Genomic DNA, 9,938 nt, shown 5'->3' with positions numbered 1-9,938 from the left:
GTGTGTTGCTTTTTTCTTTGCACTGATAGCTCTGAAGAAATGGTCTGACGGTGGTGAGAGTGGAGCACGACTGTCCCCGTGGCGAAATGGGCTAACGCAATCGGCTGTTAACCGAAAGGTTGGAGTTTTGAGCCCTCCCGGGAGTGGTGTGTTGCTTCTTTCTTTGCACTGATAGCTTTGAAGATATGTTCTGATGGTGGTGAGAGTAGAGCAGGACTGTCTCCGTGGCGCAATTGGCTTGCGCGATCGGCTATTAACCGAAAGGTTGGAGGTTCGTGCCCTCCCAGGAGTGGTGTGTTGCTTTTTTCTTTATGGTAATAGCTTTGAAGATATGTTCTGATGGTGGTGAGAGTGGAGCACGACTGTCTCCATGGCGCAATTGGCTAGCGCGATCGGCTGTTAACCGAAAGGTTGGAGTTTCGAGCCCACCCGATGGTGGTGCGGCGCTTTTTCTTTCTTTGGGGCGATAGCTCTGAAGAAATGGTCTGACGGTGGTGAGAGTGAAGCACGACTCTCTCTGTGGCGCAATTGGCTAGCGCGATCGGCTGTTAACCGAAAGGTTGGAGGTTCGAGCCCACCCGGTGGTGGTGCGGCGCTTTTTTTCTTTGGGCTCATAGCTCTGAAGAAATGTTCTGACGGTGGTGAGAGTGGAGCAGGACTGTCCCCGTGGCACCATTGGCTAGCGCGATCGGCTGTTAACCGAAAGGTTCGAGTTTCGAGACCTCCCGGGAGTGGTGTGTTGCTTTTTTCTTTGCGCTGATAGCTTTGAAGATATGTTCTGATGGTGGTGAGAGTGGAGCAGGACTGTCTCCGTGGCGCAATTGGCTAGCGCGATTGGCTGTTAACCGAAAGTTTGGAGGTTCGAGCCCACCCGGTGGTGGTGCGGCAGCTTTTTTTCTTTGTTCTGATAGCTTTGAAGATATGTTCTGATGGTGGTGAGAGGGGAGCAGGACTGTCCCCGTGGCGCCATTGGCTAGCGCGATCGGCTGTTAACCAAAAAGTTGGAGGTTCGAGCCCTCCCGGGTGGGGTGTGTTGCTTTTTTCTTTGCGCTGATAGCTTTGAAGATATTTTCTGGTGGTGGTGAGCGTGGAGCACGATTGTCTCCGTTGCGCAATCGGCTAGCGCGATCGGCCGTTAACCGAAAGGTTGGAGGTTCGAGCCCACCCGGTGGTGGTGCGGCGCTTTTTTTTCTTTGGGCTGATAGCTTTGAAGATATGTTCTGATGGAGGTGAGAAGGGAGCAAGTTTGTCTCCGTGGCGCAATGGGCTAGCCTGATCGGCTGTTAACCGAAAGGTTGGAGTTTCAAGCCCTCCCGGGAGTGGTGTGTTGCTTTTTTCTTTGCGCTGATAGCTTTGAAGATATGTTCTGATGGTTGTGAGAGTGAAGCAAGACTGTCTCAGTGCGCAATGGGCTAGCGCGATCGGCTGTTAACCGAAAAGTTGGAGTTTCGAGCCCTCCCGGTGGTGGTGCGGCGCTTTTTTTTCTTTGGGGTGATAGCTCTGAATAAATGTTTTGACGGTGGTGAGAGTGGAGCAGGACTGTCTCCGTGGCGCAATTGGCTTGCGCAATCGGCTGTTAACCGAAAGGTTGGAGGTTCGAGCCCACCCGGTGGTGGTGCGGCGCTTTTTTTTCTTTGCACTGATAGCTTTGAAGATATGTTCTGATGGTGGTGAGAGTGGAGCAAGACTGTCCCCGTGGCGCAATGGGCTACCGCGATCGGCTGTTAACCGAAAGGTTGGAGTTTCAAGCCCTCCCGGGAGTGGTGTGTTGCTTTTTTCTTTGCGCTGATAGCTCTGATGATATGTTCTGATGGTGGTGAGAGTGGAGCAGGACTGTCTCCGTGGCGCAATTGGCTTGCGCGATCGGCTGTTAACCGAAATGTTGGAGTTTCGAGCCCTCCCGGGAGTGGTGTGTTGCTTTTTTTCTTTGTGGTAATAGCTTTTAAGATATGTACTGATGGTGGTGAGAGTGGAGCAGGACTGTCTCCATGGCGCAATTGGCCAGCGCGATCGGCTGTTAACCGAAAGGTTGGAGTTTCGAGCCCACCCGGTGGTGGTGCGGCGCTTTTTTTTCTTTGGGCTGATAGCTTTGAAGATATGTTCTGATGGTGGTGAGAAGGGAGCAAGACTGTCTCCGTGGCGCAATTGGCTAGAGCGATCGGCTGCTAACCGAAAGGTTGGAGTTTCGAGCCCTCCCGGGAGTGGTGTGCTGCTTTTTTCTTTGCACTAATAGCTTTGAAGATATGTTCTGATGGTGGTGAGAGTGGAGCAGGACTGTCTCCGTGGCGCAATTGGCTAGCGCGATTGGCTGTTAACCGAAAGTTTGGAGGTTCGAGCCCACCCGGTGGTGGTGCGGCGCCTTTTTTTCTTTGTTCTGATAGCTTTGAAGATATGTTCTGATGGTGGTGAGAGGGGAGCAGGACTGTCCCCGTGGCGCCATTGGCTAGCGCGATCGGCTGTTAACCGAAAGGTTGGAGTTTCGAGCCCACCCGGTGGTGGTGCGGCGCTTTTTTTTCTTTGGGCTGATAGCTTTGAAGATATGTTCTGATGGTGGTGAGAGTGGAGCAAGACTGTCCCCGTGGCGCAATGGGCTACCGCGATCGGCTGTTAACCGAAAGGTTGGAGTTTCAAGCCCTCCCGGGAGTGGTGTGTTGCTTTTTTCTTTGCGCTGATAGCTTTGATGATATTTTCTTGTGGTGGTGAGCGTGGAGCACGATTGTCTCCGTTGCGCAATTGGCTAGCGCGATCGGCCGTTAACCGAAAGGTTGGAGGTTCGAGCCCACCCGGTGGTGGTGCGGCGCTTTTTTTTCTTTGGGCTGATAGCTTTGAAGATATGTTCTGATGGAGGTGAGAAGGGAGCAAGTTTGTCTCCGTGGCGCAATGGGCTAGCCTGATCGGCTGTTAACCGAAAGGTTGGAGTTTCAAGCCCTCCCGGGAGTGGTGTGTTGCTTTTTTCTTCGCGCTGATAGCTTTGAAGATATGTTCTGATGGTTGTGAGAGTGAAGCAAGACTGTCTCCGTGCGCAATGGGCTAGCGCGATCGGCTGTTAACCGAAAAGTTGGAGTTTCGAGCCCTCCCGGTGGTGGTGCGGCGCTTTTTTTTCTTTGGGGTGATAGCTCTGAATAAATGTTTTGACGGTGGTGAGAGTGGAGCAGGACTGTCTCCGTGGCGCAATTGGCTTGCGCAATCGGCTGTTAACCGAAAGGTTGGAGGTTCGAGCCCACCCGGTGGTGGTGCGGCGCTTTTTTTTCTTTGCACTGATAGCTTTGAAGATATGTTCTGATGGTGGTGAGAGTGGAGCACGACTGTTTCCGTGGCGCAGTTAGCTAGCGCAATCGGCTGTTAACCGAAAGGTAGGAAGTTCGAGCCCACCCGGTGATGGTGGGGCGCTTTTTTTTCTTTGTGCTGATAGCTTTGAAGATATGTTCTGATGGTGGTGAGAGTGGGGCAGGACTGTCTCCGTGGCGCAATTGGCTGGCGCGATTGATTGTTAACTGAAAGGTTGGAGTTTCGAGCCCTCCCGGGAGTGATGTGTTGCTTTTTTCTTTACGCTGATAGCTTTGAAGATATGTTCTGATGGTGGTGAGAGTGGAGCAGGACTGTCTCCGTGGCGCAATTGGCTAGCGCGATCGGCTGTCTACCGAAAGGTTGGAGGTTCGAGCCCACCCGGTGGTGGTGCGGCGCTTTTTTTTCTTTGCGCTGATAGCTTTGAAGATATGTTCTGATGATGCTGAGAGTGGAGCAAGACTGCCTCCGTGGCGCAATGGGCTAGCGCCATCGGCTGTTAACCGAAAGCTTGGAGTTTCGAGCCCTCCCGGGAGTGGTGTGTTGCTTTTTTCTTTGAGGTAATAGCTTTGAAGATATGTTCTGATGGTGGTGAGAGTGGAGCATGACTGTCTTCGTGGCGCAATTGGCTTGCGAGATCGGCTGTTAACCGAAAGGTTGGAGGTTCGAGCACAACCCGGTGGTGGTGCGGCGCTTTTTTTTCTTTGCACTGATAGCTTTGAAGATATGTTCTGATAGTGGTGAGAGTGGAGCAGCACTGTCTCCGTGGCGCAATTGGCTTGCGTGATCAGCTGTTAACCGAAAGGTTGGAGGTTCGAGCCCACCCGGTGGTGGTGCGGCGCTTTTTTTTTCTTTGGGGCGATAGCTCTGAAGAAATGTTCTGATGGTGGTGAGAGTGGAGCATGACTGTCTTCGTGGCGCAATTGGCTTGCGCGATCGGCTGTTAACCGAAAGGTTGGAGGTTCGAGCACCACCCGGTGGTGGTGCGGCGCCTTTTTTTCTTTGCACTGATAGCTTTGAAGATATGTTCTGATAGTGGTGAGAGTGGAGCAGGACTGTCTCCGTGGCGCAATTGGCTTGCGTGATCAGCTGTTAACCGAAAGGTTGGAGGTTCGAGCCCACCCGGTGGTGGTGCGGCGCTTTTTTTTCTTTGGGCTGATAGCTTTGAAGATATGTTCTGATGGTGGTGAGAAGGGAGCAAGACTGTCTCCGTGGCGCAATGGGCTAGCGCGATCGGCTGTTAACCGAAAGGTTGGAGTTTCGAGCCCTCCCGGGAGTGGTGTGTTGCTTTTTTCTTTGTGGTAATAGCTTTCAAGTTATGTTCTGATGGTGGTGAGAGTGGAGCAGGACTGTCTCCTAGGCGCAATTGGCTAGCGCGATCGGCTGTTAACCGAAAGGTTGGAGTTTCGAGCCCACCCGGTGGTGGTGCGGCGTTTTTTTTTTCTTTGGGCTGATAGCTCTGAAGAAATGTTCTGACGGTGGTGAGAGTGGAGCAGGACTGTCTCCGTGGCGCAATTGGCTAGCGCGATCGGCTGTTAACCGAAAGGTTGGAGGTTCGAGCCCTCCCGGTGGCGGTGCGGCGCTTTTTCTTTCTTTGGGGCGATAGCTCTGAAGAAATGGTCTGACGGTGGTGAGAGTGGAGCACGACTCTCTCTGTGGCGCAATTGGCTAACGCGATCGGCTGTTAACCGAAAGGTTGGAGGTTCGAGCCCTCCCGGGAGTGGTGTGTTGCTTTTTTCTTTGCACTGATAGCTCTGAAGAAATGGTCTGACGGTGGTGAGAGTGGAGCACGACTGTCCCCGTGGCGAAATGGGCTAACGCAATCGGCTGTTAACCGAAAGGTTGGAGTTTTGAGCCCTCCCGGGAGTGGTGTGTTGCTTCTTTCTTTGCACTGATAGCTTTGAAGATATGTTCTGATGGTGGTGAGAGTGGAGCAGGACTGTCTCCGTGGCGCAATTGGCTTGCGCGATCGGCTATTAACCGAAAGGTTGGAGGTTCGTGCCCTCCCAGGAGTGGTGTGTTGCTTTTTTCTTTGTGGTAATAGCTTTGAAGATATGTTCTGATGGTGGTGAGAGTGGAGCACGACTGTCTCCATGGCGCAATTGGCTAGCGCGATCGGCTGTTAACCGAAAGGTTGGAGTTTCGAGCCCACCCGATGGTGGTGCGGCGCTTTTTCTTTCTTTGGGGCGATAGCTCTGAAGAAATGGTCTGACGGTGGTGAGAGTGGAGCACGACTCTCTCTGTGGCGCAATTGGCTAGCGCGATCGGCTGTTAACCGAAAGGTTGGAGGTTCGAGCCCACCCGGTGGTGGTGCGGCGCTTTTTTTCTTTGGGCTCATAGCTCTGAAGAAATGTTCTGACGGTGGTGAGAGTGGAGCAGGACTGTCCCCGTGGCACCATTGGCTAGCGCGATCGGCTGTTAACCGAAAGGTTCGAGTTTCGAGACCTCCCGGGAGTGGTGTGTTGCTTTTTTCTTTGCGCTGATAGCTTTGAAGATATGTTCTGATGGTGGTGAGAGTGGAGCAGGACTGTCTCCGTGGCGCAATTGGCTAGCGCGATTGGCTGTTAACCGAAAGTTTGGAGGTTCGAGCCCACCCGGTGGTGGTGCGGCGCCTTTTTTTCTTTGTTCTGATAGCTTTGAAGATATGTTCTGATGGTGGTGAGAGGGGAGCAGGACTGTCCCCGTGGCGCCATTGGCTAGCGCGATCGGCTGTTAACCAAAAAGTTGGAGGTTCGAGCCCTCCCGGGTGGGGTGTGTTGCTTTTTTCTTTGCGCTGATAGCTTTGAAGATATTTTCTGGTGGTGGTGAGCGTGGAGCACGATTGTCTCCGTTGCGCAATTGGCTAGCGCGATCGGCCGTTAACCGAAAGGTTGGAGGTTCGAGCCCACCCGGTGGTGGTGCGGCGCTTTTTTTTCTTTGGGCTGATAGCTTTGAAGATATGTTCTGATGGAGGTGAGAAGGGAGCAAGTTTGTCTCCGTGGCGCAATGGGCTAGCCTGATCGGCTGTTAACCGAAAGGTTGGAGTTTCAAGCCCTCCCGGGAGTGGTGTGTTGCTTTTTTCTTTGCGCTGATAGCTTTGAAGATATGTTCTGATGGTTGTGAGAGTGAAGCAAGACTGTCTCCGTGCGCAATGGGCTAGCGCGATCGGCTGTTAACCGAAAAGTTGGAGTTTCGAGCCCTCCCGGTGGTGGTGCGGCGCTTTTTTTTCTTTGGGGTGATAGCTCTGAATAAATGTTTTGACGGTGGTGAGAGTGGAGCAGGACTGTCTCCGTGGCGCAATTGGCTTGCGCAATCGGCTGTTAACCGAAAGGTTGGAGGTTCGAGCCCACCCGGTGGTGGTGCGGCGCTTTTTTTTTCTTTGCACTGATAGCTTTGAAGATATGTTCTGATGGTGGTGAGAGTGGAGCAAGACTGTCCCCGTGGCGCAATGGGCTACCGCGATCGGCTGTTAACCGAAAGGTTGGAGTTTCAAGCCCTCCCGGGAGTGGTGTGTTGCTTTTTTCTTTGCGCTGATAGCTTTGATGATATGTTCTGATGGTGGTGAGAGTGGAGCAGGACTGTCTCCGTGGCGCAATTGGCTTGCGCGATCGGCTGTTAACCGAAATGTTGGAGTTTCGAGCCCTCCCGGGAGTGGTGTGTTGCTTTTTTTCTTTGTGGTAATAGCTTTTAAGATATGTACTGATGGTGGTGAGAGTGGAGCAGGACTGTCTCCATGGCGCAATTGGCCAGCGCGATCGGCTGTTAACCGAAAGGTTGGAGTTTCGAGCCCACCCGGTGGTGGTGCGGCGCTTTTTTTTCTTTGGGCTGATAGCTTTGAAGATATGTTCTGATGGTGGTGAGAAGGGAGCAAGACTGTCTCCGTGGCGCAATTGGCTAGAGCGATCGGCTGTTAACCGAAAGGTTGGAGTTTCGAGCCCTCCCGGGAGTGGTGTGCTGCTTTTTTCTTTGCACTAATAGCTTTGAAGATATGTTCTGATGGTGGTGAGAGTGGAGCAGGACTGTCTCCGTGGCGCAATTGGCTAGCGCGATCGGCTGTTAACCGAAAGGTTGGAGTTTCGAGCCCACCCGGTGGTGGTGCGGCGCTTTTTTTTCTTTGGGCTGATAGCTTTGAAGATATGTTATGATGGTGGTGTGAGTGAAGCAGGACTGTCTCCGTGGCGCAATTGGCTAGCGTGATCGGCTGTTAACCGAAAAGTTGGAGGTTCGAGCCCACCCGGTGGTTGTGCGGCGCTTTTTTTTCTTTGGGCTGATAGCTTTGAAGATATGTTCTGATGGTGGTGAGAGTGGAGCAGGACTGTCTCCGTGGCGCAATTGGCTAGCGTGATCGGCTGTTAACCGAAAAGTTGGTAGTTCAAGCCCACCCGGTGGTGGTGCGGCGCTTTTTTTCTTTGGGCTGATAGCTTTGAAGATATGTTCTGATGGTGGTGAGAGTGGAGCAGGACTGTCTCCGTGGCGCAATTGGCTAGCGTGATCGGCTGTTAACCGAAAAGGTGGTAGTTTGAGCCCACCCGGTGGTGCGGCGCTTTTTTTTCTTTGGGCTGATAGCTTTGAAGATATGTTCTGATGGTTGTGAGAGTGGAGCAGGACTGTCTTCATGGCGCAATCGGCTAGCGCGATCAGCTGTTAACCAAAAGGTCGGAGGTTAGATCCCACCCGGTGGTGGTATGGCGCTTTTTTTTCTTTGGGCTGATAGCTTTGAAGATATGTTCTGATGGTTGTGAGAGTAGAGCAGGACTGTCTCCGTGGCGCAATGGGCTAGCGCGATCGGCTGTTAACAGAAAGGTTGGAGTTTCGAGCCCTCCCTGGAGTGGTGTCTTGCTTTTTTCTTTGGGCTGATAGCTTTGAAGATATGTTCTGATGGTGGTGAGAGTGGAGCACGACTGTTTCCGTGGCGCAGTTAGCTAGCGCAATCGGCTGTTAACCGAAAGGTAGGAAGTTCGAGCCCACCCGGTGATGGTGAAGCGCTTTTTTTTCTTTGTGCTGATAGCTTTGAAGATATGTTCTGATGGTGGTGAGAGTGGGGCAGGACTGTCTCCGTGGCGCAATTGGCTGGCGCGATTGGCTGTTAACTGAAAGGTTGGAGTTTCGAGCCCTCCCTGGAGTGGTGTCTTGCTTTTTTCTTTGCGCTGATAGCTTTGAAGATATGTTCTGATGGTGGTGAGAGTGGAGCACGACTGTTTCCGTGGCGCAGTTAGCTAGCGCAATCGGCTGTTAACCGAAAGGTAGGAAGTTCGAGCCCACCCGGTGATGGTGGGGCGCTTTTTTTTCTTTGTGCTGATAGCTTTGAAGATATGTTCTGATGGTGGTGAGAGTGGGGCAGGACTGTCTCCGTGGCGCAATTGGCTGGCGCGATTGATTGTTAACTGAAAGGTTGGAGTTTCGAGCCCTCCCGGGAGTGATGTGTTGCTTTTTTCTTTACGCTGATAGCTTTGAAGATATGTTCTGATGGTGGTGAGAGTGGAGCAGGACTGTCTCCGTGGCGCAATTGGCTAGCGCGATCGGCTGTCTACCGAAAGGTTGGAGGTTCGAGCCCACCCGGTGGTGGTGCGGCGCTTTTTTTTCTTTGCGCTGATAGCTTTGAAGATATGTTCTGATGATGCTGAGAGTGGAGCAAGACTGCCTCCGTGGCGCAATGGGCTAGCGCCATCGGCTGTTAACCGAAAGCTTGGAGTTTCGAGCCCTCCCGGGAGTGGTGTGTTGCTTTTTTCTTTGCGGTAATAGCTTTGAAGATATGTTCTGATGGTGGTGAGAGTGGAGCATGACTGTCTTCGTGGCGCAATTGGCTTGCGAGATCGGCTGTTAACCGAAAGGTTGGAGGTTCGAGCACAACCCGGTGGTGGTGCGGCGCTTTTTTTTCTTTGCACTGATAGCTTTGAAGATATGTTCTGATAGTGGTGAGAGTGGAGCAGCACTGTCTCCGTGGCGCAATTGGCTTGCGTGATCAGCTGTTAACCGAAAGGTTGGAGGTTCGAGCCCACCCGGTGGTGGTGCGGCGCTTTTTTTTTCTTTGGGGCGATAGCTCTGAAGAAATGTTCTGATGGTGGTGAGAGTGGAGCATGACTGTCTTCGTGGCGCAATTGGCTTGCGCGATCGGCTGTTAACCGAAAGGTTGGAGGTTCGAGCACCACCCGGTGGTGGTGCGGCGCCTTTTTTTCTTTGCACTGATAGCTTTGAAGATATGTTCTGATAGTGGTGAGAGTGGAGCAGGACTGTCTCCGTGGCGCAATTGGCTTGCGTGATCAGCTGTTAACCGAAAGGTTGGAGGTTCGAGCCCACCCGGTGGTGGTGCGGCGCTTTTTTTTCTTTGGGCTGATAGCTTTGAAGATATGTTCTGATGGTGGTGAGAAGGGAGCAAGACTGTCTCCGTGGCGCAATGGGCTAGCGCGATCGGCTGTTAACCGAAAGGTTGGAGTTTCGAGCCCTCCCGGGAGTGGTGTGTTGCTTTTTTCTTTGTGGTAATAGCTTTCAAGTTATGTTCTGATGGTGGTGAGAGTGGAGCAGGACTGTCTCCATGGCGCAATTGGCTAGCGCGATCGGCTGTTAACCGAAAGGTTGGAGTTTCGAGCCCACCCGGTGGTGGTGCGGCGTTTTTTTTTCTTTGGGCTGATAGCTCTGAAGAAATGTTCTGACGGTGGTGAGAGTGGAGCAGGACT

General features: G+C 52.6%; 1 non-coding gene across 1 annotated transcript; it reads left to right on the top strand.

Moving 5' to 3' along the window:
• The first annotated feature begins 4,785 nt into the window (after positions 1–4,785).
• Positions 4,786–4,859, top strand: TRNAN-GUU (transfer RNA asparagine (anticodon GUU)). The gene has a single exon. It is a non-coding gene; the product is annotated as a tRNA-Asn (tRNA).
• Positions 4,860–9,938: the final 5,079 nt, after the last annotated feature.

Source organism: Rhipicephalus microplus, unplaced genomic scaffold, assembly GCF_043290135.1.
Source record: "Rhipicephalus microplus isolate Deutch F79 unplaced genomic scaffold, USDA_Rmic scaffold_127, whole genome shotgun sequence".
Lineage (NCBI taxonomy): Eukaryota > Metazoa > Arthropoda > Arachnida > Ixodida > Ixodidae > Rhipicephalus > Rhipicephalus microplus.
Note: the sequence above shows the minus strand (reverse complement) of the source record. Positions and strands in the feature narration are given on the sequence as shown.